Source organism: Cygnus atratus, chromosome 2 (assembly GCF_013377495.2).
Source record: "Cygnus atratus isolate AKBS03 ecotype Queensland, Australia chromosome 2, CAtr_DNAZoo_HiC_assembly, whole genome shotgun sequence".
Classification (NCBI taxonomy): Eukaryota; Metazoa; Chordata; class Aves; order Anseriformes; family Anatidae; genus Cygnus; species Cygnus atratus.
In genome coordinates this window covers 144,128,558-144,154,386 of record NC_066363.1, presented here as the reverse complement: position 1 = coordinate 144,154,386, position 25,829 = coordinate 144,128,558, and the positions used below count along the sequence as shown (strand labels likewise).

Sequence of the window (25,829 nt, the reverse complement as noted above, 5' to 3'; positions counted from 1 at the left end):
GTGCAGGACCCGGCACTTGGCCTTGTTGAACTTCATACAGTTGACCTCCTACAGTTGACCTTTAAGAGAAGGAACAAAAAAAATCTGCTGCACAACAGCAGCTGGGACAGCAAGGAGTGAGAAACAGACACCAAGGTCAGTGCAGAAGAAGGGCAGGAGGTGCTCCAGGCATGGAGCAAAAGTTCCCCTGTGGCCTGTGGAGAGGCCCCTGGTGGAGCAGGCTGTCCCCCTGCAGCCCATGGGTCCCACACGGAGCAGATCTCCACGCTGCAGCCCGTGGAAGAGCCCCCAGTGGAGCAGGTGGATGTGGCCTGGAGGAGGCTGCGGCCCATGGAGAGCCCCCGCAGGAGCAGGCCCCGGGCCAGAGCTGCAGCCCGTGGAGAGGAGCCCGTGCAGGAGCAGGGGGTCTGGGGGGAGCTGCTGCCCATGCAGGACCCATGCTGGAGCAGTTTGCTTCTGACGGATGGACCCCGTGGTATGGAACCATACTGGAGCAGTTCTTGAAGAGCTGCTGCCTGTGGGAAGCCCACACAGGATCAGTTCAGGAAGGACAGCATCCCATGGGAGGGACCCCACGGGGAGCAGGGGCAGAAAGTGACTGTGAAGGAGCAGCCAAGATGAAGCGTCAGGGACTGACCGCAGCCCCATTCCCCGCTCCCTTGTGCCACTCGGTGTGGAGGTAGAAGACGGTGAGTGGGGAAGGTGTTTTTAGTTTGTTTGTAGTTTCTCACTTCTCTAGATTGTTAGTCATAGTGTAATAAATTACATTAATCTCCCTATTTTGAGGTGTTTTTTTTGGCCGTGATGATAATTGTTGAATGATCTCCTTTGTCCTTATCTCAACCCTTATTTTCTCTCCCTTTCTCTTTGAGGAGGGGAAGTGAAAGAGTGGGTCTGGTGGATGGAGCACAGCTCTCCAGCAGGGTAAAATCACTGCAACTGTAACCTTAATATCTCTCAATCTGCCTTTTCCGTACTCATACTTTTACTGTTGGGTGGTATATTTGAATCAGCAGAAAAATACCTACCCCATAATACATTTTCTCTCATCTGTGAAGCATATAACATAGGTTCTAGCATCTTTGTGTGGATATATTTCACTGCTCCACTGCTGCTTTTCCCCATTATCTTTTATATCAGAGGATAAACTTTTACCATCAACCATGTTTGCTGAGCAAGAACTGCCCTGTATGTCCTAAATGAAGTTAGGGGCAAGGTGACTAATGGACTGTTGCAGTATGGCTTAATTTGTTTGGTAGCTGACACCATGTCTTTCAAAAAAAAAAGTCCTTCAACTGAAGCTAACAACTTTGTAACAAAACTTTCCAACTCTATATAATTTAGCGGATTTTGAGATTCTAAAATGCAGGAATATTTCTGTTTTTGTTGTTTTGTCTTGTTTTTCCCAAGAAGGAGTAATTATAATAAAGAGGAATTTCCTTAATAAAATGGAATTAAGGAAGTATTACAATGTTGAGGGAATTGCACATGTAAAGCAGAGTTCAGCACCTGTGGGAGAAAAATGAGACATGATTATTACAGCAGCAAAGGCTAACCCTGCATAGAGTATTATTTTATTTATTTTGAACTACAAATGAATCTGCTACCAACTTCCTCAAACCTGTTACTGAATTTAAACTGGCTAGCTGAACGATACTGAAAATTCTGATAAACATTGAACTATAGCTTTGGTAAGTGTTCTTGAAATTATTTTTTTACTATATTCTGTGCATTAGGCATTTATAGACATACATTGGAATGCCACAGTTCTATCTCTGCAGAGTCCTCAAAACTGTGAAGTAGAACAGCACACTTTGCTATCCTGTTCTACAAAGATTCAATACACAGAAATAAGGCTTGTGATTTCAATGAGGTGCTAGTTTAAAAATTAATGCAACTCTAAATTAAAGCAGTATACCTATTACTCTTACCTTTTTTTTTTATACCTTGCTGCAGGAAAAGGTAGAAATGTACCTGGTTGTTTCAGTTGCTTAGTTCAGTTTACACAGTGGGCTATGCAATACTTAGCAATATATCCTGTATTTCTGGTCTCTAATTTTTCTTTAGCTGCATGCTGAAATATGACAGATTTAAATTTTAATGACTCATAATTCATGACAAGAATAGTGTCCAGACTGGAAACCAATTGATTTTTATATCTGGGTAGATCAAGAGAATATATATTTTCCATTAAAAAGATCCAGAGACAAACAAATGAAGTCTGAGACTAACCCTCACAGAAATCAGAGTTAGAAGTAGTGTGCCTATAGAGAGAATAATATGTCAATCAGCTAAAAATCTAAGATGTCTGCAGACAGGAGAGGAGATTCTAGGGAAGTACCTGATGCCCTAGCATACCAAAAAAATAGGTGTCATAATTACTAACAAAAAAATTTGGTTGGATAAATTACATGACTGGATAAGTATTGAATCAAATAGACAAAAAAGGAAGGTGTACTGTAAAAAAAAAGGAAGGTGTACAGATGTACTGTATCAAATATATGGCCTATATATATTTATTTACATTAAATCAATTAAGAAAATATGAAAGATGGATTTTTTACTATATATCTATTAGTTTTATATTTATATAACTGGTATTCTTAAAAGAAGAAAATAAAAGAGAAGTGATGTCATTAATATTTATTACTGACTGTTAAACTAGAAAAGCAAGGCATTCTACACTTCCTTCCTTCCTCCCTTCCTCCCTTCCTCCCTTCCTCCCTTCCTCCCATCTGTCAGGACTTAATTTATCTGGAAATCACGTGAAAGAGCAGAATAGCAAGACATAGAATCATAGAATCATGGAAGTCTGGAAAAGTCTTTCCATTCAGTCTGGAAAAGACCTCTCAGATCCTTTAGTCCAACCTTTAACCTAATACTGACAAGTCCACCACTAAACCGTGCTTCTGAGTTCTGCACATACCATCTAACAATCAAGGAAGGTTAGTTTTTCATTGAAGAAATTATTAAGGCATTAATTATTAAGGCATTAATATGAAGGATTAAGGCAATTTGGGTGAATATTATTATTATGGATGGGTAAAGAAAGGGGACATCAGTGGTGAATATGAAGACAAAAGACAACAAAAAAAACACAACACTAAACTTCCAAAAAGAAGGGTTACGATGACTTGCAGGAGATCTGGCAGTAATTGAAAGAGGTTATATTAAGTACATAATAACAGACAATCCTAACACAAAAGAAAAATATAAATCATTCCAAGAGACTATTAAAGCTCCTGGTACATTCATAAAGATATCCAGAGAGAAATTTTACAAGAAGTAAATGAATAAAAACATAAAATAATAGGAAGCTGTGAGGATACAATAAGAAAGCCTATCACACTTGGTGAATTACAACTATGAAAGGATATAAAAGACGTTGATGGAAAGTACGTATACATACATACACAAGAAGTAAAAAGAAAACAACAGAAAACAAGTCCCCAGTGTAAAGCAAGTGATGTGGAAAAGAACAGGGACATCTGGGAAGTTGTAACAGAGCCAGTTACCTTTAAACTCTGAAGAAAAGAAAAAAGAAAAAAGAAAAGAAAAAAGAAAAAAAAAAAAGGAAAAAGAAAAAAGAAAAAAGAAAAAAAAAGAAAAAAAAAGAAAAAAGGATAAGGAAAGTAAAAGAAAGGAAAGGGGAAGGGAAAAGGGGAAGGGAAAAGGGGAAGGGAAAGGGGAAGGGGAAGGGGAAGGGGGAAGGGAAAAGGGGAAGGGGAAGGGGAAGGGGAAGGGGAAGGGGAAGGGGAAGGGGAAGGGGAAGGGGAAGGGGAAGGGGAAGGGGAAGGGGAAGGGGAAGGGGAAGGGGAAGGGGAAGGGGAAGGGGAAGGGGAAGGGGAAGGGGAAGGGGAAGGGGAAGGGGAAGGGGAAGGGGAAGGGGAAGGGGAAGGGGAAGGGAAGGGGAAGGGAAGGGAAGGGAAGGGAAGGGAAGGGAAGGGAAGGGAAGGGAAGGGAAGGGAAGGGAAGGGAAGGGAAGGGAAGGGAAGGGAAGGGAAGGAAGGGAAGGGAAGGGAAGGGAAGGGAAGGGAAAAAATTAATGCAAAATGGATTTTGCTTTATGAAGGCTTTCACTTGCTATTACAAACTAGGGTAAAAATGACTCACTGTGTTTTCTAAATGTATGGTGTATTTAGTTGGGAAAAGAACAGTTACCAGCCTCTGTAAGCCATTTCAGATTACATCCTAGAGGGTTTTTTTCTAGGCCTGGTAATGTTAAATATTTTTGCTGTATCTTAAGACAGTGAAATAGGAACTATGCATAAATATTTTTAATGACACAGGCCTGTGGGAGGACTGCAAGCTCTTTAGAGGACAGAAGTATATTTCAAGATGATGCTGATAAATTAAAATGAAAGTGCAAACATCATTAAGGTGAAATTTACTGCAGTCAACTACCAAATGCTGTACACTAACAGGAGAAAATAAAGGCATACATGCAAAATGAGGAATAAACCCCAACAGAGAAATAATAACCAATACATGAGGAAAAAACCAAAAAGTTAATAGTTATAACAAACATTAGTGAACTGTATGTGCCTGTAAATTCTTAATATAGAATTTACCCTGTATTTATGCAGGCACACAACCTTATTAAGTTACAAACAGGGTTAATGGAGATGCTGAATAGCCTTGAATTCCTAAGTAACTGAAAAAAATGTAAATTGAATTTAATTTGCAAATGAAAATTATATTTGATATTTACACAGACTTTAAAACTGCATTAGCAGTTATACAAATATTTTCATGTTTCCTAATCAGCTATTTCCCAGTATGCCTTTCTGGAAAAAAAAAAAATTGTCATTAGCTGATGTTGTAGCCCAGTAAGCCTAATATTTGTTTTCTGTGTCATGCTAGGATTGGCATTACAGGTTGGGACTGAAGAACAATGACACAACTGTGGAGCCTAAGCTTTCTTTCATCTCCCCATGTTCATACTCAGTCTGTGCTCATTACCTTTCTACTTGTTACATTATCATTTTAAACACAATACTTTATCAATCTTTATTTATAAGTGAATCAATGATCTTTTGTCTTTTATCAATTTTTAGATCTGAATAATTGCAAACTTTACAACTCAGATTATGTCCAGAATAGCAAAGTCTCTCAGGGTGCTCACATATTAGTATCATCATTACCACTAGTATCAGTAATAGGCATCTTACAAGAAGTTAACAGGTACTAAATTCAGATGCAAGAAATGTTAAAGTTTTTATAGTTGGCTTCAACTCAAGGTAGACTACACTATATAACTTTCCAGCCAAATGCATTGTACCAAAAAATTCTTTTTGTGAAATGAAACTATTTTTTGGAAATAATAATAAATTTATATGGTAAAGTAAGTAAAAATTATTGTTCTAAGGAATCTTTGCTTACAATATGCTCTAGTTTGGAAAATCTGCAGAATGAGCTGGCCTCAGGCACCAGATTTTCCCAGAGTATAAAATACGTCATTCTCACAATACAGATAATCAGTGAATCTTCTAAACTTTGTTTTTATTCCCTAGCATAACTTGTGTATATATTAGTCAATATGTTAAACACTAAATATGAATTTTATATCAAATAAATATTTTCACAAACATTTTGTTTCTGTCCCATATAGGACACAAACATTCTTCCGTAGGTCTACCTTGCTCACAGTTTTGGGGGGAGAGTAGAAGGCAAGAATAAATTTGCTTACATCACAATGAAAATGTTACATTTCTATTTTAAGACACAAACATTTACTTTAAATATGTGCCTTTTTAACAGCTGTAAATTGAAGACTTTTGAATACAGGGAATATCATAAATAGCACAGATTGCTCTAGTAAAATCATTTTGAAATAGTTACAATTACTAATGACCTTCTATTATTTATAACAGTATTAATTATCCACAATTAAAAAATATAGTATGAGATTTGATAGTACTCAGGAGAATCTTATGCCTTCTTCTTAGCTCATAATTTCTTGTTGTATTGGTCTTTTAGACATTTATTGCTCTTTAAATCTTCAGTATGGCCTCTGTTAACAAGTAGTATGATGTCTTCTGTTGGACAAATAAAACTACAAATGTTCATCTGAGAGGCATGGTTCCAAAGCATGGAGAGGGCAAAATGCTGTGACATGGATCGCTAGTTCACAATTTGATTTACTGGAAACATCAGGTAGCTAGCAGCGAGTACCATGCAATGATGTCCCTGCTGTGTATGCTTATTTTTGAGAGTAGAGTCTAGTTTTTTAAAGAAAACAGTTATATTAATTATGATTTTGCACGTGTGCATGAAGACTTTTCATGAATAAAATAGTAATTTTTTCAAGTATGTATATATACAATTAAAATAAAAACTTAAGAAACAAAAATCCCTCATGTCAAATTTCTCATAAGATTTGTCACAAATGTTATATTTTTAAAAGGCTCATATAATATTTATTATTCGAAAAATATAAAACACATTAAAAATGTATCTATGATATTCCAGATATATTAGCATACATAAACTCAGTAATCACTCAATATCACATCTGTTTTGGTGCATCATTTTCAACACGACTTATTGAAGGTCAATAGAATTTGGCCTAGATTCTTGCTTTTTTTGTGTGTGCACATACCACTTCATGTATACCTGCACGGTTTAAGTCAGTGCCTTACCAACCTAGGTTCTAGTACTGGAAGCACTACAGATGCATCAGTGGGAATCCTTGCTCAGGGCAATTACTTTTGCTTCGCAGTGTACCTGAGTATCTCTGTGCATTGTTTCACTTTGAAACACAGAAGAGCCAGTCATGTGGCACAAAGGAGAAGAAAGACTGTTGTGCTCTGTGGTGTGAACGTCTTTCATGGCATCATAGAATAATAGAACGGTTTAGGTTAGAAGGGACCTTAAAGATCATCTATTTCCAACCCCCCTGCCATGGGCAGGGACACTTTCCACTACATCAGGTTGCTCAAAACTACATCCAGCCTGGCCTTAAACACTTCCAGGGATGGGGCATCCACAGCTTCTCTGGACAATCAGGTCCAGTGTCTCACCACCCTCTGAGTAAATAATTTCTTCCTAATATCTAATCTAAATCTCCCCTCTTTTAGTTTAAAACCATTACTCCTTGTCCTATCACTACACTTCCTGACAAGGAGTCCCTACCCAGCTTTCCTGTAGGCCCCCCTTTAGGTATTGGAAAGGTGCTAAAAGGTCTACCCAGAGCTTTCTCTTCTGCAGGCTAAACAACCCCAGCTCTCTCAGCCAGTCTTCATAGGAGAGGTGTTCCAGCACCTTGGTCATCTTTGTGGCCCTCCTCTGGACTCGTCTGAATAAGTCCATGTCCTTCTTGTGCTGGGAGCCCCAGAGCTGAACACAATACTCTAGGTAGGGTCTCGCAAGAGCAGAGTAGAGGGGGAGAATCACCTCCCTTGACCTGCTGGCCTCTCTTGATGCAGCCCAAGGTACGATTGGCTTTCTGGGATGCAAGTACACATTGCTGGTTCATGTTGAGCTTCTCATCTGCCGACGCCCCCAGGTCCTTCTCATCAGGGATGCCCTCAATCAGTTCTCCGCTCAGTCTGTATTTGTACTTAGGATTGCCCCGACCCAGATGCAGGACCTTGTACTTGGCCTTGTTGAACTTCATAAGGTTCTCACAGGCCCACCTGTCAAGCCTGTCCATGTCCCTCTGGATAGCATCCCTTCCCTTCAGTGTGTTGACCACACCACACAGCTTGGTGTCCTCAGGAAATTTGCTGAGGGTGCACACTCAATCCCACTGTCCATGTCACCAACAAAGATGTTAAACAGCACTTGTCCCAGTACTGACTCCTGAGGAACATCACTCGTTACTGATCTCCACTTGGACATTGAGCTGTTGACCACAACTCTTTGAGTGCAATCACCCAGCCAATTCCTTACCCAGCGAGTGGTCCACCCATCAAATCCATGTCTCTCCAATTTAGAGACAAGGATATTATGTGGGACAATGTCAAACGCTTTACACAAGTCCAGGTAGATGATGTCAGTTGCTCTTCCCCTATCCACCAGTGCTGTAACCCCATCCTAGAAGGCCACAATGTTTTTCAGGCACAAATTGCCATTAGTGAAGCCAAGTTGGCTGTCACCAATCACCTCCCTATTTTCCATGTGACTTAGCATAGTTTCCAGGAGGATCTGCTCCATGATCTTGCTGGGCACAGAGGTGAGACTGACTGGCCTGCAGTTTCTTGGGTCTTCCTTTTTTCCCTTTTCAAATATGGGGCTTATGTTTCCCTATTCCAATCAGTGGGAACTTCACCAGACTGCCACGACTTCTCATATATAGTGGATAGTGGCTTAGCAACTATATCTGCCAGTTCCTTCAGGACCCATGGATGTATCTCATCAGGTCCCATGGACTTGTGTATCTTCAGGTTCCTTAAATGGTCTTGAATATGATCTTCTCCTACAGTAGGCAGTTCATCACTGTTCCAGTCCCTGGATTTTCTTTTTCCCAAGGAAGACAAAACCAAAAACAACAAACAAAACCAAAACAAAAAGCAAACACTGCTTAGCTAACTAAGTCATTCAGGTCATCTGATATGATGGCCATATTCTTTTCACCATTTTATAGTCAATCTCTGCATCAACTGTACATCAAATCAACTGTGGATTTATATTTACTTGCAAAATATAGAGTAGCATGTTTTTTGTTTGCTTGTCTGTTTGTTTTTCCACCTGAAATCTGTTCTAACAAACATAGTGAACTCTCTCCTTGTTGCCACTCTTTCTTTTGCTAGGGTCTAAGTAGCACAATGTTATTTATATTTTGAATCTTCTTTGATAATCCACCATTACAGAAATTAAAGGAGAAACAGAGATTTAGTGAGTAAGCTCTTTTAGGTACCTCAGTTCCAAATAATCTCTTTTCTGATTTAAATATTTAATCTCTATAGATGTCACTTAATATGTTCCTTCAAGTAGGAAGTACTTCATCATCTGCTTATGTCATAATCAAATCTTTCTACTCTTTTGCTAAATAAGAGGGATTACATTTATTAAATCAATCAATCATATTACTTCATCAGTTATTTTCACATTTGTATCTGGGATTCCTCTGTCTGATGTCTTTTAATCCTAATATATAATAAAAGAATTTCTCTTAAAGGAAGAGTGTAGTCTTGCTGTCCTATCTTACAGGGATAGTACTAGGGAAGTCAAGGTCCACTTGATTGGAACAAAGTACACCTTTGGCAAGTTCACAGATGATAAAAAACTGGAAGCAGCTTCTGATACACCAAATGGTTGTGCTGCCATTCATAGGGACCTAAATAAGCTAGAGAAATAGTCTGAGAGGAACCTCATGGAATGAACAAAGGGAAATGCACAGTCCTGCATCTGGGGAGGAAAAACCCTAGGCACCAGTACACACTGGGGGCCAGCAATGCAGTCTTGTGGCAAATAAAGCCAATGGTCACTTGGGCTTCATTAGCCAGAGCACTGCCAGCAGATCAAGCAAAGTGATCCTTCCCCTCTGTTCAGTACTGGTGAGACTGAATCTGCAGCACTGTATCCAGTTCTGGGCTTCCCAGTACAAAGAAGTTATGGACCTACTGCAGGGAGACCAGCACAGGGCCAAAAAGATGATGGATCATCTTTCCTATAGAGGCTGAGAGAAGTGGGACTGTTCACTATAGAGAAGAGAAGGCTCAAGCGGGATCTTATCCATATGTATAAATATCTGAAGGGTGGGAAAGAAGATGAGAGAACCAGAGTTTTATTGAAAACAAGTTGAAATACATGAAATTCTGTCTGTACAGAATAAAATCATTATTGTTGTCCAAAGAAGTTATGGAGTTTCTGTCTATGGAGATATTCAAAACCCAACCGGACATGGCCATAGGCAACCTGCTTTGGCATGCAGTTTAAACTGAATGATTTCAAAAGGTTCCTTACATAGCAGGGTCCATTGACAGTCCCTGCCATGGCAAGTTATGAATGAGGTCCAGCATCTCTCCAGGAGTTCAATCAGGAGCAAAAGCAGACAGGGCCAGGGGCAGAGATGGGGCTGTTTTAGGTTGAGCTGAAATAGCATTCCTGGGCCCCAGAGCAGGGGATCCACTCGGTCCCCATCAGGGAACCCAGGCAGGGCTAGTAAAATGTCCTCAAGGCACTAACAGTTTCAAGTTTTGCTTTAGATTTTTCTGGTAGAGAACAATATATTACTTTATGCTTTGTATTATTAATTTATATATTTTTAATTATTTATTTTGATAAAATAAAGGGTGAGGAGGCTTGATATTTGTGAGATATCTCTGAGATGAAAGTTCTATAAAATTATCAAGTACAAAATTTATTAGTTTATAGATATATTACAGAAGAGGGGAAGGTCACTGAAGATAAATGTACGCAATTTTAAAATGTTAATTTCTTATATAATAAATTCAGTACACTCATGAGACTTGAGATTGAGATATAGAAGTTGTTACAAAAAATGTAACCAAGCAAAATATAAATTCCCTGAAAATAAAGTGGAATCTAGCTGAGGTGAATGTTTCTGCAAGTAATCTGCATAGATTGCTAGACAGCAATTATGTTTAGAGTAGTCTTCTCTGACAGAAGATTTTATCTCATTTTCAGAGACAGAAAACAGGAAATTGGAAAGAATGAACTCTCAGAAAAAGATCACTTGTAGTTTGAATCCAGCTGCTTAAATGTTATCCTCTTACTTTGTATTGAGGAGTTGTCCTTTAAAGGTGCTTTAGGACTTGCACTGTCTTTTTATCATCCTCAAAACAGATGAAATAACATAACTGACTCAGGCCTAACATGACAGCATTTTGGGGTTTTATTCTAATATTAGGTAACAATGCTTTTAAGATACATTTGCATTTGGATTTAACGTCTAACGATGAGTAACAAAAGTGTCAGATACTCAGAAAAACTTTCAGATTCTAAAAGTACTTCTAATAAGACCCATGGGGTCCCTAATTTTGCTACAGAGTGGGAATAATTTGACTTATATTTTAAACTTTATCTCTAGTCAGAGTTGCATGCCAATTTTCCTTTTGCTGTAAGGAAAATATAATTAGAAGTCTTTTACCAGTTTGAATATTGCATGCCTGTATGTGCTTTTCATTTTAACTACTGTAGCTACATGAAGTGCTAAGGATTAGGGAGAGAAGTTAAATGAGAATTAACTGCAGGGAGAAATACTTCTTCCTTCCTGTTTCCTACATGTTCCAGTTTCTGTAGTGTGAATTCAGCAGTACAGATCTCAAGTAGTAGCCTAGTAAATAAGACTTTTACCGAATTACTAGTAAATGGCCGCAGGCCATTTATCTGACAGGAGACTGTCTTAGAACTCTTCTGGGGTGTCTTGACCTGAGCTGTTCTTAGCTTCTTGAACTCTGACAGTTGCTCACTAGTCAAGATTCTATGTGACTATCATGTAAAGTTCTGAATCAGAGGCACCTGGCATGTAACAAACATTGGCCCTCTATGTTAACTGGGGCTGGGGAAGGCTGGGAACCAATAAAGAGGAGAAGAAAAAAAAAAAAAAGTGGGCAGCTGAACTCCACCACAACCGCTCTCTCACTCCCCCTCTTCAAAGGGAAAGGGGGAAAAAATAAGTTGGAAAGAGCTCAAGGGTTGAGATAAGGACGGGGAGATCACTCAACAATTATCACCATGGGCAAAACAGACTCAGCATAGGGAGATTAACGGAATTTATTACCTATTTCTAACAATCTAGACAAGTGACAAACAAACAAAAAACAAACAAAAACTACCTTCCTCCCCATCCACGCTTTTCATTCTACCTCCGAGCAGTGCCGGGGAACAGGAATGGGGACTGCGGTCAGTCCCTGACGCTTGGTCTCTGCCACTCCTTCACAGTCCCTCTCTGCCCCTGCTCCACGTGGGGTCCCTCCCACGGGATGCCGTCCTTCCCAAACTGAGCCTGCGGGGGCTACCCACATGCAGCAGCTCTTCAAGAACTGCTCCCACACGGCTCTGTATCACGGGGTTCATCGCCCAGGAGCAAACTGCTCCAGCACCGGTCTCCCATGGGCAGCAGCTCCCCCCAGACCCCTGGCTCCTGCGTGGGCTCCACTCCACGGGCTGCAGCTCCGGCCCAGGGCCTGCTCCTGCGGGGGCTCTCCATGGGCCGCAGCCTCCTCCAGGCCACATGCACCTGCTCCACCAGGGGCTCGTCCATGGGCTGCAGCGTGGAGATCTGCTCCGTGTGGGACCCATGGGCTGCAGGGGGACAGCCTGCTCCACCAGGGGCCTTTCCACAGGCCACAGGGGAACTTTTGCTCCACGCCTGGAGCACCTCCTGCCCTTCTTCTGCACTGACCTTGGTGTCTGTTTCTCACTCCTTGCTGTCCCAGCTGCTATTGTGCAGCAGGTTTTGTTGTTGTTGTTGTTTTCCTTCTCTTAAATCTGCTCTCACAGAGGCACAAACAACATCACTTATTGGCTTGACTCTGGCCAGCAGCAGGTCCCTTTGGAGCCTGCTGAAACCGGCCCTTATCTAACATGGGGCAGCTTCTGAAATCTCCACCCCTACAGCCCCCCAGTACCAAAACCTTGCCACATAAAACCACTACAAGAATACATAAAGTATCACTAAGGTGATTCAAAGTTGAGGAAGGGGAGTTTCATCATGAATATCTTCGCATGGATGACATCCTGACACTGACGCTCAAACATACCTTTCTCTTCTGCTGGGGATCAACTGAAGTGCTGATCTCAGGACACAGTAACTAAAAGGAGGAGCATAACAGTAGTAAAAAGGGATAGAGACTAAGAAGGTGTTTTTAATTGACAAAGTTACTATTATTAATGAAACTTTTCTGTATTTAAAATTGTCTGTTAAAGCATTAATTGGACTAAGAGTAAATTTGGGCCCCATCTATGGGGTGTTCCCTTCTGTCCAAACAAGATTCTGTGTGTAATAAGCTATAACACCTTATTGCATCTATGGCTTATTGAACATTTAGTTGTAGAACCAGGAACAACATCTTTATTTTACTATTTTATTTTATTTTATTTTATTTATTTCATTTTATTTTATTTATTTCTATTTTATTTTATTTTATTTATTTTATTTTATTTTATTTTAATTTCATTTTATTTTAATTTTTTATTCAGTAGTCGAGGTTGGCCGCCTCTGAGCTGGCACAGGTCCAGCCGCAGCGCCCGACCACGAGTTACAGGGGGCTTTCGAGCCCTTGCTTCGCCAGGGGTGGCCCGGGACAGCAGTGCGACCAGATCGCACTTGTGAGAAAGGCTGACAGGGAGTGGGCGTTGCTAGGGCAATGGCGACTGCGCCCCCGCCCTCTGCCTAGGAAAAGGCTCCGGGAGGGTGGTGAAACGTTGCTGCCAGCCACGAGCAGGGAGGGGCCAGCAGCGTGTGTGCACTGGTGTGGCAGGGTGCGGGGCCTCTGCACCAACTATTCATAGACTCATATCGCCCTCAGCCTTAAAGGTAGCCTCAGGAAGGCTCCTCGCTGCCCACCAGGCACAGGGAGGGGCAACCAGCATGTGAGTACCACCCACAGCGTGCTGCAGTGTGGGAGCTCGTGTGGCAAGGCACAGGAGTTCTGCCCCTAGAGTGTGTGGTAGATAGATTCATGATACAGCTGGTATGAGAGCCTACCAAGGAGGTGCCCCACTAGGCCTGCTCTTCAGCAACAGGAAGTACTGGTGGGATATATGAAGGCTGGGGACTGTCTTGGGTAGAGTGACCATGAAATTGTAGAGTGATCTATTCTTGGTGATGTCAGAAGGGTAACTAGCAAAACTGCTATCTTGAAGTTCCGGAGAGTGGACTTTGACCTGTTCAGGACACTTGTTGCACGGGTCCCTTGCGAGTAACTCCTGAAGGGCAAAGGGGTCCAGGAAGCCTTGGACGCTCCTAAAGACAGATCTTAAAGGCACAGGCTGTTCCTGAGTCCCATAAGGTGGGCTGGAGGGGAATAAGACTGGCGTGGATGAACAGGGAACTTTTGTTCAAACTCTGGGAGAAAAAGAGTCTATGCCCACTGGAAGAAGGGACAGGCTACTTGGGGTGACTACAAGAAAGTTGCTAAGATATGCAGAGAGGAAGTTAGAAAGGCAAAAGTCGGGCTTGAACTCAGATTGGCCACTGTAGTAAAAGAGAACAAGAAATCCTTTTACAATTATATTAACAGTAAGAGAAGAACCAAGGAGAATTTCTGTCCTTTACTTGATGCAGCAGGAAATGTGATCGCTGAGGTTCTCAACGCCTTCTTTACATCTGTCTTTAATAGTCAGATCAGTTAGCCTCAGGGTACTTTATGCCCTGACCTGGAAGTCCCCTGTGATTCAGGTAGAGAATCACACCCTGTGATTGAGGAAGAGACAGTTAGAGACCTGTTCTTCCATCTGGAATGTCACAAGTCCATGGGACCAGACAGGCTCCACCCTAGGGTGCTGAGGGAGCTGGTGAAGGTGATTGCCAAGCCACTTTCCACCATCTGTCAGTGTTCCTGTTATTTGGAGAGGTCCCAGATGATTGGAGGCTTGCCAATGTGAATCCCATGTACAAGAACGGCTGTAAGAAGGATCCGGGGAACTACAGGCCTGTCAGCTTGACCTTGGTTCCAGGGAAGGTTATGGAGTAAATCATCTTGGGTGAGATCATGCGGCATGTGCATGGCATCCAGGGGATCAGGCCCAGCCAGTATGGGTTCATGGAAGGCAGGTCGTGCTTGTCCAACCTCATTTCCTTCTATGACTGTGTGACCAGATTGGTAGATGAGCGAAAGGCTGTTGATGTAGTCTATCTAGACTTCAGCAAAGCCTTTGACGTGGTCTCCCACGGTATTCTTCTGGGGAAACTGGCTGCCTGTGGCTTGGACAGGTTTATTCTTCTCTGGTTAAAGAACTGGCTGGAGGGCCGTGCCCAGCGGGTAGTGGTTAATGGAGTTAAGTCTAGCTGGTGTCCCATTACAAGTGCTGTCCCCCAGGGGTCAGTACTGGGGTCTATCTTGTTTAATATCTTTATTGATGACCTAGAGGGGATTAAGTGTACCCTCAGTAAGTTTGGAGATGACACCAAGTTGGGAGGTAGTGTCGATCTGCCTGAGGGTACGGTGGCCCTTCAGAGGGATCTGGATAGGCTGGGTTGCTGGGTTGAGGTAAGTGGGATGAGGTTGAACAAGGCCAAGTGCTGGGTTCTGCAGTTTGGCCACAACAACCCCATGCAGCGCTATAGGCTTGGGGCAGAGTGGCTAGAAGACTGTGAAGAGGAAAAGGACTTGGGATTGTTGATCGATGCTTGCCTGAACATGAGCCAGCAGTGTGCCCAGGTGGCCAAGAAGGCCAATGACATCCTGGCCTGTATTAGAAATATTGTAGCCAGCAGAACCAGGGAGGTGATCATCCCCCTGTACTGAGCTCTAGTGAGGCTGCACCTTGAGTACTGTGTTGAGTTTTGGGCCCTCACTACAAGAAGGACGTTGAGGCCCTGGAACATGTCCAGAGAAGGGTAACAAAACTGGTGAGGGGTCTGGAGCACAAGTCTTATGAGGAGAGGCTGAGGGAATTGGGATTGTTTAGTCTGGAGAAGAGGAGGCTCAGGGGAGACTTCACTGTACTCTACAACTTCCTGAAGGGAGGTTCTGATGGGGAGGGGGTTGGCCTCTTCTCCCAGATAACTATTGATAGAACTCGAGGAAGTGGCAAGTTGTGCCAGGGGAGATTTAGATTAGATATCAGGAAAAACTTTATCTCTTAGAGTGGTCAGGCACTGGAACGGGCTGCCCAGGGAGGTGGTGGAGTCACCATCCCTGGCGGTGTTCAAGAAGTGCTTGGATGAGGTGCTACGAGCTATGTTTTAATAGCTTAGTGGGTAGTATTGCTGATAGGAGGATGGTTGGATTAGATGATCTTGTAGGTCCTTTCCAACCTTGTGATTCTATGATTTTATTTTGCTTGGTTCACTCATTAATACTTGCCAGAAAGTCTTAAGAACAATGTCCCTTTCCCTATTCAGGGAGTAGACATGGAAATATAGTAATTCTCCATTCTTCCTAAAAAGGAAGTGGAGAAAATAACCAAATATGAAATAATAAGATGTTGGCAACACTTTAAGACAGGAAAACTATGTAAACATCTCACTGATGTTTACATCATTCAGTTACTCAGTTTGATTTACTCATAGAAGTAATCAGATACAAGTTATATTCACGGAATCACAGAATGGTTGAGATTGGAAGGCACCTCTGGAGATCATCTAGTCCAACTGCCCTGCCAAGCAGGGTCACCTAGTGCACGCTGCACAGAATTGCATCCAGGCAGGTTTTGATTATCTCCAAAGAAGGAGACTTCACAATATCTCTGGGCAACCTGTTCCAGTGCTCTGTCACCCTTATAGTTAAGAAATGTTTTCTCATATTCAGCTGGAACTTCCTGTGGTTCAGTTTGTGGCCCTTAGAGGTTTAATGTTCTTGAAACAGACAGCATCCCACTGCTTTGCCATAGTGCATTCAGGAAAACAAATGCTGTGGCAACTTTTGGTGTCCACCTTAACATAATTTCTGGGCCACCGAGCTGTGTCCCTTTCGTGGAAGCCTCACTTTCAAGCCAGCTCAGTCTTCTCAATGGCACATTCAGTTGATTGTTGGCTGCCCTGACCTTGGCTCGGTCTCCCCAGTTACACCAAGGAACTATTCAACTTGATGCAGCTTTAACATCGTGTGCAGCCAAGGTGAAGTTAGTATGTATTTAGATTCTTTGATCTGCTCAGAAAAAAAAGGAGTTCTGATCTCGATGTCACTTTGTGTATGAAGTATTTAGTAGATATATTATAGTGGGCAATATTGGTGGTAGAGGGACAGTTGGACTAGATGATCTTGAAGGTCTTTTCCAACCTTAATGATTCTATGATTCTACGATTCTATTTGCATTGCATTTATGAATACTGACACCTTCAGAGTCCCTAACATCTATATGAAAATCTGCAACTTAATACACTAGTCCTTCAGATGGTTGGGATAGCAACATTATCCAGCATTATTGTGTTTATTATTTGTGTCATAAGCAACACATTACTTGTATGATAGACTAACAATTCAACGTATGTATGTTTGGAAGTCTTAGTGTTCATCTTACTTCCTTCTTCACCAATTCAACAGATTAATTGGAAAATCTTTGTCATATGAACATTTAGATTTATAAACTGTAATCTACTTCTGAAGTTTAAAAAATATTTCTTAATCTAGGCACTTTTCAACATTTAATATCCATAGTACTACAAAATGTAATTTATCGTTAGACCTTTTTCAGTCCTTAATGACTGTGTAGTGGTTTCTCATAGACTTGCTTTATATGACAGTAACATTACTTTGAAATTGAACTCTTTCCAACATTGCAAAGGCATGACAGGGCTTTCATATATTTCACCATTGACATTTTTAAAACAAAGTCTTTTTTTTTTTTTTAAAGTTTTCCAGGCATCATAATGAACTTGATGAAGTCTTAGCATGAATTATTTTTATCCCTGTAGCTGAATAAAATTAATTAATAGATTGTTAAAGGACTTTCCAGAACACTTTTTTTTTTTCAAGGTGACAAAATGTAAAACTTTCTTTTCTTCCTCCCAAACATTGGCTTAAGTTTTCTTTGTTGTTTTGTTTTATAATTCAGAAATAGGTGTTCATGGTGTTGTTTCTACCTAAAAAGCTTAATTTAGCTCTAAATAGCTCATGAGGTTAAATTTGAAGAGTGGTAATTTACTACTCTTTTTGAGAAACAGCTTTTCGTCACTCACTTGGCTTCAGTTCTGAGATCTGTAAACAACAGTCAAGTCTGCATCCAGCTTCAAGCTTGTCAGTGTTCTGATTCTTGATTAAATAAAATGTTTAGTCCTATTATAGACGGTTTTACAGGTGACTGTTAGGAAAGAGGTTTTTCACTGACTTGTGCCTTTGTAACTACTTAAATACTTTTCTGCTGCATTTGTAACTTTTAAGCTGTTTTTTTGGAGAAAAGTCTCTGTCTTCTCTCCTTAAAGACTGAATTGTTACTGGTTACTTTCTCCTCTGAAAGAGTTTTGTCATCCCCTATTCCTGGACATTGAATTATGGCAGTGCAGAAGATTAACTCAATTTCCTTCCTCTTGTTTTCCTTCTTTATATGCATGCTCTATCTCTAAGGTAATCTTTATCTTCCTATATTGTTTCTTGCTTGCTTTTTTCAAAGACTTAACAGTGAAACTTTGCATATTTCAATAAAATAACCCTGTAATTACCTCTCCATTTGGTCTGTTTTCTCAAGCCAGTCTGTCTGTGTAAATGGATAGTAAATTCCTGAATCATCTGGGGAATTAATGACTTGAGCGTACAGGAGGCACACAAAAGAGAAGCCCTGGTACCCACCTACAGTTTGAGTTTCATGCATACAATTCAAAGAAAATTTCTACTCACTTAAAAATTCTGCAGCTCCTACATCTTTTTCTGTAATGCAGATATACCAGTGTTAAATATATTGATGATGCATAAACGTAAGCTGCAATTAAATTTCTAGGAAATCCACAGTTCTGAAAATACTTGCTTTCATGTTACTTGAATATTTAAATTGGAAGTACTTTCACAAAAGCCCAATTTATAGACAATTATCCATCTTGTTGACCTATCCTGTTATCCATTCAAAGATAGCTGGAAATATCTATTAGCATATAACATTTATTTGATATCTTTGACAAAATTAAACTACTGAGTTCTTGGTTTAAACAGAAAGATTTCGTAAGAGATAGGAGGGGTGGTTTTCTGTTTGACAATATACGTCACAGTGTCCTTGCTCCAAATTGATTTAGTATAATTTAGATGGAACATTTCCGGGAGTGGGGAAGTGAGGATAAAGAAGCCAGTACTCCAAGCAACCATGCAAGAGACATTCACAATTATAATGACTGCCATTAAGACCTATAATTGGAAACATAAAGGACATTGATGGCCTTGCCATATAAAATCTTACTTGTATAGTGTGTGACTAAAAGATTAATGGTTAAGTTAGTGTCTTAATCACGAAATCATTCAGGATCTTTCAAAACAAGCAATGTGTTATATATTCAATCAATTTCAGCTTTGCTTCTTTGATATTAATATAGTTCTTTCTAAACAGAGCTGAAATAGAATTGTTTTCTGCCCACAGAACTGTAAGACTGAAATCCTTTCTCCACTCTTCCAAAAGAATGGAAGCCTTCCAAGGTTTCTGCAAAAGGCCAACGCTTTTTCTGAAGTTCTGCATCTGAATTTAAATCAGAGACCCAAATCTTGGTCTTGTATCCACAAGTTAGTGTTCTTACATCTACATTGTTATGGTTTCTTTTATAGAAATGTTCATTATGAAGCTTTTCATAGCAAGAGTTACCATTGTATGGGATCAAGTCAATCATGGAGGGCAAAGGAAAGGACACTAGAAATATTTGCAAGTAATTATAAGTCATATACAAGTACAGCTAACTGTGCTGGATATGGTACTTTTCTTTGAAATTCAGGAAAATATTGTTGGTGATGTAGTGTAGCTATGCTTGAAATAGTATTTGTCACAGAAGTAGGCTGGACTCCCAGTGAATTATGGTAATGGTTAACAGCTTTACAGTTTGCTAAGAAAATAAACTGACATGAGTAAAGGGACGTTACATGAGCAGAACAAGCAACCATTTTCTGCCAGTTGTCATTAAAAATTCTGTCAGCTTGCAAACCTGTCTTCTGGGAACAATCTCATAAAAATCACAAATTATAAAGATCAGATTTTAGGAATTGTGAATTTAGTTAGAACAGCCAATGTAAGTACATGCTTACTTAGAATCATCTTAAGCATAACCCATAGCTGTCAGGGATAAATGTATTAATGAATAATCGACTTCATAGACAAATTATAGACAACTATATATTAGATATTTTAAAATTAAAACTACTGTTTTTCCATGAGCATATTCAGTTAGGGTATAATTTTCTCGTGCCTTGGACTATAAACTTGCAGTTTATTTTTACATGTTTTTTCGATTACTAGGACAGAAACCTTGTTATAGGCAGAATATATACTAGCCAAGTAGATGCTAAGATGTGATGTACAACTTTATTTTTGTTTCAATTGTTTAGTAAGACTTCTTTCAGTAATAATTTTATTCTCATATATGTAAGCAGTGAAATGTTGTTGCTTCTATACTGCATAGAAGTTAGTTACAGGGGTGAGAATTTAAATGAAAGTGCTGTTTTGTCTTGTATCATTAGGTAACTATTGTACAGAGAAATAGCTGTACCAAAAAGGACAGCTAATTAAACCTCTACCTTCCAAAAACCAAGCATCATATTAAAGTATATGTCTTACATTTATAACAATATATTTGTAACAACTTAGGTCATTTTATGGCTTTTAGAAAGTGTTTCATGCTCACATATACAGTGATAATGCAGAATGATTTCCTGTTTCCTAATCTGAATGTGTAGGCTTCTGGCTTCTATGCTGAATACATGGTATAGTACTGTTCTAACTTTAATCAGTACAAAGAAGTGTTCAAATGCATTTTAATAACTAGCTAGAACAACACACCATATAATAAAGCTAACCAGAAAAGGAAATTCATCTGTTTTTGTTTGTTTTCATGAAATTCTGGATACCAGTGCCGAATATAACTTCATGGAATTTCAAGTGGTTCAGAACAAACAAATAAATAAATAAATAAAATGGTACTTACTGGGCAACAAATAAGAAAAAAAAAAAAAAGAGCCAAAAGAGCTACGCTGTTGACTGGCCAATAAACAATATAAGCAGACTGCTTCTTTGGCTTTAGTTAAAGGTTTCAAAATACTACATTTCAGTAGAGCGTACTGACTGTCACAATTTAATATCACAAATACTAATTCGATACTAGAATTTTTAAAAAATAAAATGATGAAGGTAGAATTCATTAATGCAAAAATGAGTCTTTCACCATTAACACAAGCCAAGAAGAATGCTCTGCTTACACAAATGATTGGTGTAGGACTTTGGAGTTGGAATCTGTCTGCCAGAGTCTGCATGTACCATTATGATCTGGATTCTTTGGGGAACTTGGGTGTCAAAAGTCATAAACAATTTTGAAAGAGGGTTCAAAGTTCAAAAGTGGAAGTTTGCTCTCTTTGTCATCTGCCTGCAGTCTAATCTTTACAGGCTAGAGTAAGTTTCATTTTCCTTCTTGCTTGATGAATACCTTGATCCTTTCTGCAGAATGATCATTTTAGTAATACAAATGGTAGAAAGTGCACATAAATTATACATGTATTTGTATAGAAAGTGCCTCTTCCTATACATGCTATCTTGTGTCGAGGATAATGAACTTAGATGACATTTTGGATTTCCCATCCCTTATCCCTTTGCCTGAAACAAGGATTAAACTGACATCCTCAGTTTCCTGAAGAAGGGATGTAACTTCTTAATTGGCAATATATATTAAAAAACAAACAAACAAAAGCCAAAAATCAAAATAAATAACTAAATTACACAAACCAAGAGGCATCATAACTGGTGTTTCTGATCATGTTTTGCATACTTTGTTCTAGGAATAGTATTACTGGCTTAAACCTGCCAGAGGAGTACACAGAATATCTAGATCTTACATACCAACTGGTATAAAACAATTGTTCCTTGGTTTTCTTCAGGTTCATGCAGAAATGACTGGAAGTTCTATGGGGCAGAGGCGAGGGGGGGGAACACCAGAAAGAGGTATAAATACTTCTATAAAAACTTGCTTATGCACTCACCATGGATTTATCCACTAAACATATCCTTTTGCAATTTTATAGCACTATTTTTTTCTTAAATTCTGTTTTTAAACAATCATCCATTTTTATTTTTTATTTTTTTAAACAGACATCCAAATCCCTTGGATCTAGGATTTTAAGTAAATTGATTAAGCTGGAAAAAAGTTAGATTCCATATGTTCCGCATCTGAAATGAGTAAGATCACTTAGTGGGTTTCCATAGTATAAAAACATTCTAAAGCAAGCATTTGCAGGCCCTTAAATAATAAGTTGTGGCAGTCAGGCATTTTGTCAGATATGATAGTCCCTGAGGGAAAGAAATTCAGAAAAAAAAATCAGAAAAAGAAATTCAAAAAAAAAGGAAAAAAAGAATTCAGAAAAGAAATTCAGAAAATTCAGAAAAGAAATTCAGAAAAAAAAAACAGTTTCAGAAATTTGGGAAATGGTCTTAAAATAACTTCCATTTTCAGATAGCTTGGTTGTAAAAAGATGTAAGGAACACCACCACCTCCAAGTTGTTTTTCTTTAAAAGTCTTCCTTACAAAACAATATCACCTACACAAGCTTATTAGACATTTTTAAGGGGTACTTTTTATTTTTCTTCAGTTCTAAATTACTTGTTTCACTGTGAATACAGTTGACTTCAAATGTACCTTGATCATTGTCCATAACAATAACTAAACCAATTCAAAATCTGGAATTGAATAATGGTAGAGCTAAGCAAATTCCTTAAGGCTGACCCCCAAAAGAAGTTGGTTTTATCATGAGAATGCAAGCAATTTCTTTCAGTGCTGTGAAGGTCACTTTCCTATCCACCCCAGCACAGTTTTCAGCCAAGGATGTAATAATATAGAGAAATCAGAACCACTTCCTCATGAAGAAACCATGTACACACTAATGAAATAATGAGAAAAATGAGTGTTGAGAACAGATCTAGGCTTCTGTCTTATCTGTAATATGTAGGATAAGAAGAAAAACCTACTTTGTTTGCCATAATTTTTTGAGGACCATTGTTGAGTACAAGAGAAAATGCTATTTTGTTCAATCCTACATAGTAGGGAGAAAAAAAGTTTGAAGAAAATGTCCTGGGTTTTCTCTTTGAAGGAATGGTTCAATTAGTTTTAGAATAATCAACATTAGTTTTAGAATAATCAACACCTTTCAACTTTTGCAAATGTGCTTGTATTACTCATCCACAGATAATTCTAAAGTAATAAAACCATGGAAAAATGGATTTTATAGCAAGAGGATCATGACCCAAGGTTAAGAATGTAGTTTCCAATTTAAACCAAATCTCTAGCTAAATTTTTAATTGGATTTTCTTTTTAATCTATAAAATAGATAAATTTTCTTGGCTGTGTTTTTCAAAGCTATCACATATCTTACAATGTATCATTTTTAATAAAGCAGACTACTAATGGAAAGAATTAATGAAAGCTCTAACATGTTTTCTATGAAACAAGTTTCTTCTGTAGAAGCTATTTATTGATATTTCCAGTTTGTTTTCTTGGCTCTTAGCCACCTCTCCCCTAGCCCTTAAGCACATTGGGGAAGGGGAGATTTGTATAAAAGCTTACTTACTTGGGTTTACCTCAAGTCATAAAATGAAAGGAACACTTTCCCTTTGAGGAAGCTAGGAAGTCATTTAGCAAATAAGTAATATTGCCCTTTAGAGTGAAGTATGCGTTACATTAAAATAATGTGTTAGAGGAGAGACTACTATCAAATTAACCCAGTTTCCCTGTGTTGGTTGTCACAAGCAGAAATCAAATCCAGTCTTCTGCATCTAAAAAGTATTAGTTTTCAGAGCCTAAGCTGATCAGCTAAAGCTTAACAACCCCAAGTCAGAGCTAAAATTAAAGTTAGGTTTAGGAATTGTATAAGGACAAAGAAGCCAAAAGCAAAAATTTGGTCCTCAGAGATTTGCCTTTACTTTCTTGATTTTACTGTTAATTTTCTTCACTATTTCAGCTAGCTGTGTTGTTGCATAATGCTATTACAATATGATTCCAAAGTTTAAAACAAATATTAATGCACAAAATGACTCTGGGGTTGGAAATACAGATGGGCAAATACTATTGTGAGTCAAAAATATACACTGACATTAGTGATGAAAAGAATGGAAGTTTAGAGGAGGCCAGTGTTCTGTGAGGTCAAAGTTTTGCTCTATTACTGGTGATAGTCCAGACTATTAATGTAATCTTTATTTTCTGAAATACTGTTTAAAGAAACTGAGATATCTAAGGAAAATACATTGACACAGATTGATGTGGAGTATTTTATTTAGTTGGTTAGATGTTTTGTTATGACAAAAGAAGTTTTCCCTGTTAGTATTGAGTGTATTGCTCATATTTGTTAAAATTATCATTGTAGTCATCTAACTTTACCACAAAGTTGTAAGAGCCAGAGCTCAGAACTTGCAGATTCTTTCTTACAGTTTTCTTTTAGTTGCTGGCTTGCTAGGTGACTGAAGTAGTTTCCTCCCTGTGCATGATTTTTTCTGTATGTAAAATGGAGATAAAAATACTGATAATGACATTATTGTACTTTGCAAAGCCACTTTAAAGGTTAGATGAAAAGTTCTCTGTAAAAGCAAGAAATTACTAAAACTGAATCTCACTAGTAGATTGCCTGAATAGCTTTGTGACCTGTTTCATTATAGATTTTTTTTTAAACATGGAAGGGGAATCCACAATGTCTGAACATAAAATGTCCAGCATTTCTTTCTAACTACAGCAAGAGCTCTGTTTAGAAATAAAATGGAAGGACCTAGGTGGGACCTAGATATTGAAATCCTGAAGATGTAATTTTTCTTTCTGCTTTAGTAAGAAAAATATCTTGGATTACTGATTTGATGGACTTTTTTTATCAAAAGCTTATTCACCTTTTGACATTCACCTCATCTAATAAAAACAAAACAAGAAAACAAAACAATAAACAACAACAAAACACAAAACCCCATTACCTCTAATTCAGACCTTCATAATGAGCAAGTCAAGATGAAAGACTACAGTAATTGGAATAATGTCCTAACATTAAAAACAGAAAAGCAAGAAAAACGACAACAAAAAGTAGTTTCTATGCAGGGCCTGGCTTCTTTTGAGTTAATTTTCTTCATAACAGCCTATATGGTTCTGTAGCTTGGGTTTGTGACGAAAACAGAGCTGCTAACACCCCAGTGTTCTGGCTGTTACTGAGCAGTGCTTGCACAACGTCAAGGCTTTCTCTTTTTATCTGTCTGCCCCCACAGTGAGTAGGCTGTGGCAAGGGCAAGATGCTGGAAGGGTACAAAAGCTGAAGAGGGGACCCAGACTGATCTTAGGGATATTCCATCCATACAACATTGTGGTCAGCAATAAAAATTGAGGAGAGGGGGCTTTGAGGGCAGGTAGATATTTCTGGAAGACTGGCTAGGTCTTGACACTGGAATGTGGAGAGTGATTGCTTTTGTATCATTGGATTTTTCCTCCCTTTCTCCTTGAGTTATTAAGCTGGTTTTTAAGCTGTGTTTCTCTCAACTGATAGTTTTCTTGATTTCGTTCTTCCTGTTCTCTCCCCTGTCCTGCTGTGAGGGGAAGGGGAACAAGTGAACAGGAGGTCTGTGGTGTTTGGCTGATGGATGGGGTCAGTACACTACAATTCCCTTCTTTTACTTCTAGTAAGTGGTTTGCATATTCACTGAAGCCACAGAGTGACAGTTACTTCTGTTGTTCCCTGAATTTAGAGAAATATTAAACTTTGAAAAATGTGTCTGTTTTACAGTTTTCAGTGGTCTGCATGATTTAAGCTCTCCTGTGCCATATCTTGAACGTGAAAGTCACAGGGTGCAATACCTTTCCTGCTGCCCAGAGCAGTGTTCTGACTAACTTGTCCACTGACCTAGATAGACGCAAAATCTTTCTAGCCTGAGTGTCATGATAATGCTGTGCCTGATCAGTAGCGTGACTGTACGGTTTCCAGATTAGCGCTGATTTGTATCCCATCACTTTGTCATGCAGAGTGGACGATGTTGTCTGTTCACACTTGTCATAACATATTATTCAAAGATATATAAAGTCCCACTCACCAGTACTATGAATTGCATGTGTATTTTAAAAA

The 25,829-nt window shown here is 39.1% G+C and overlaps 1 protein-coding gene across 3 annotated transcripts in view; it reads left to right on the top strand.

Annotated features, from left to right (window-relative positions):
* The window catches only part of CSMD3 (CUB and Sushi multiple domains 3), a 710,218-nt gene that overhangs the window by 216,459 nt on the left and 467,930 nt on the right, over positions 1–25,829 (top strand). The gene's annotated exons all lie outside the window — the stretch shown is intronic.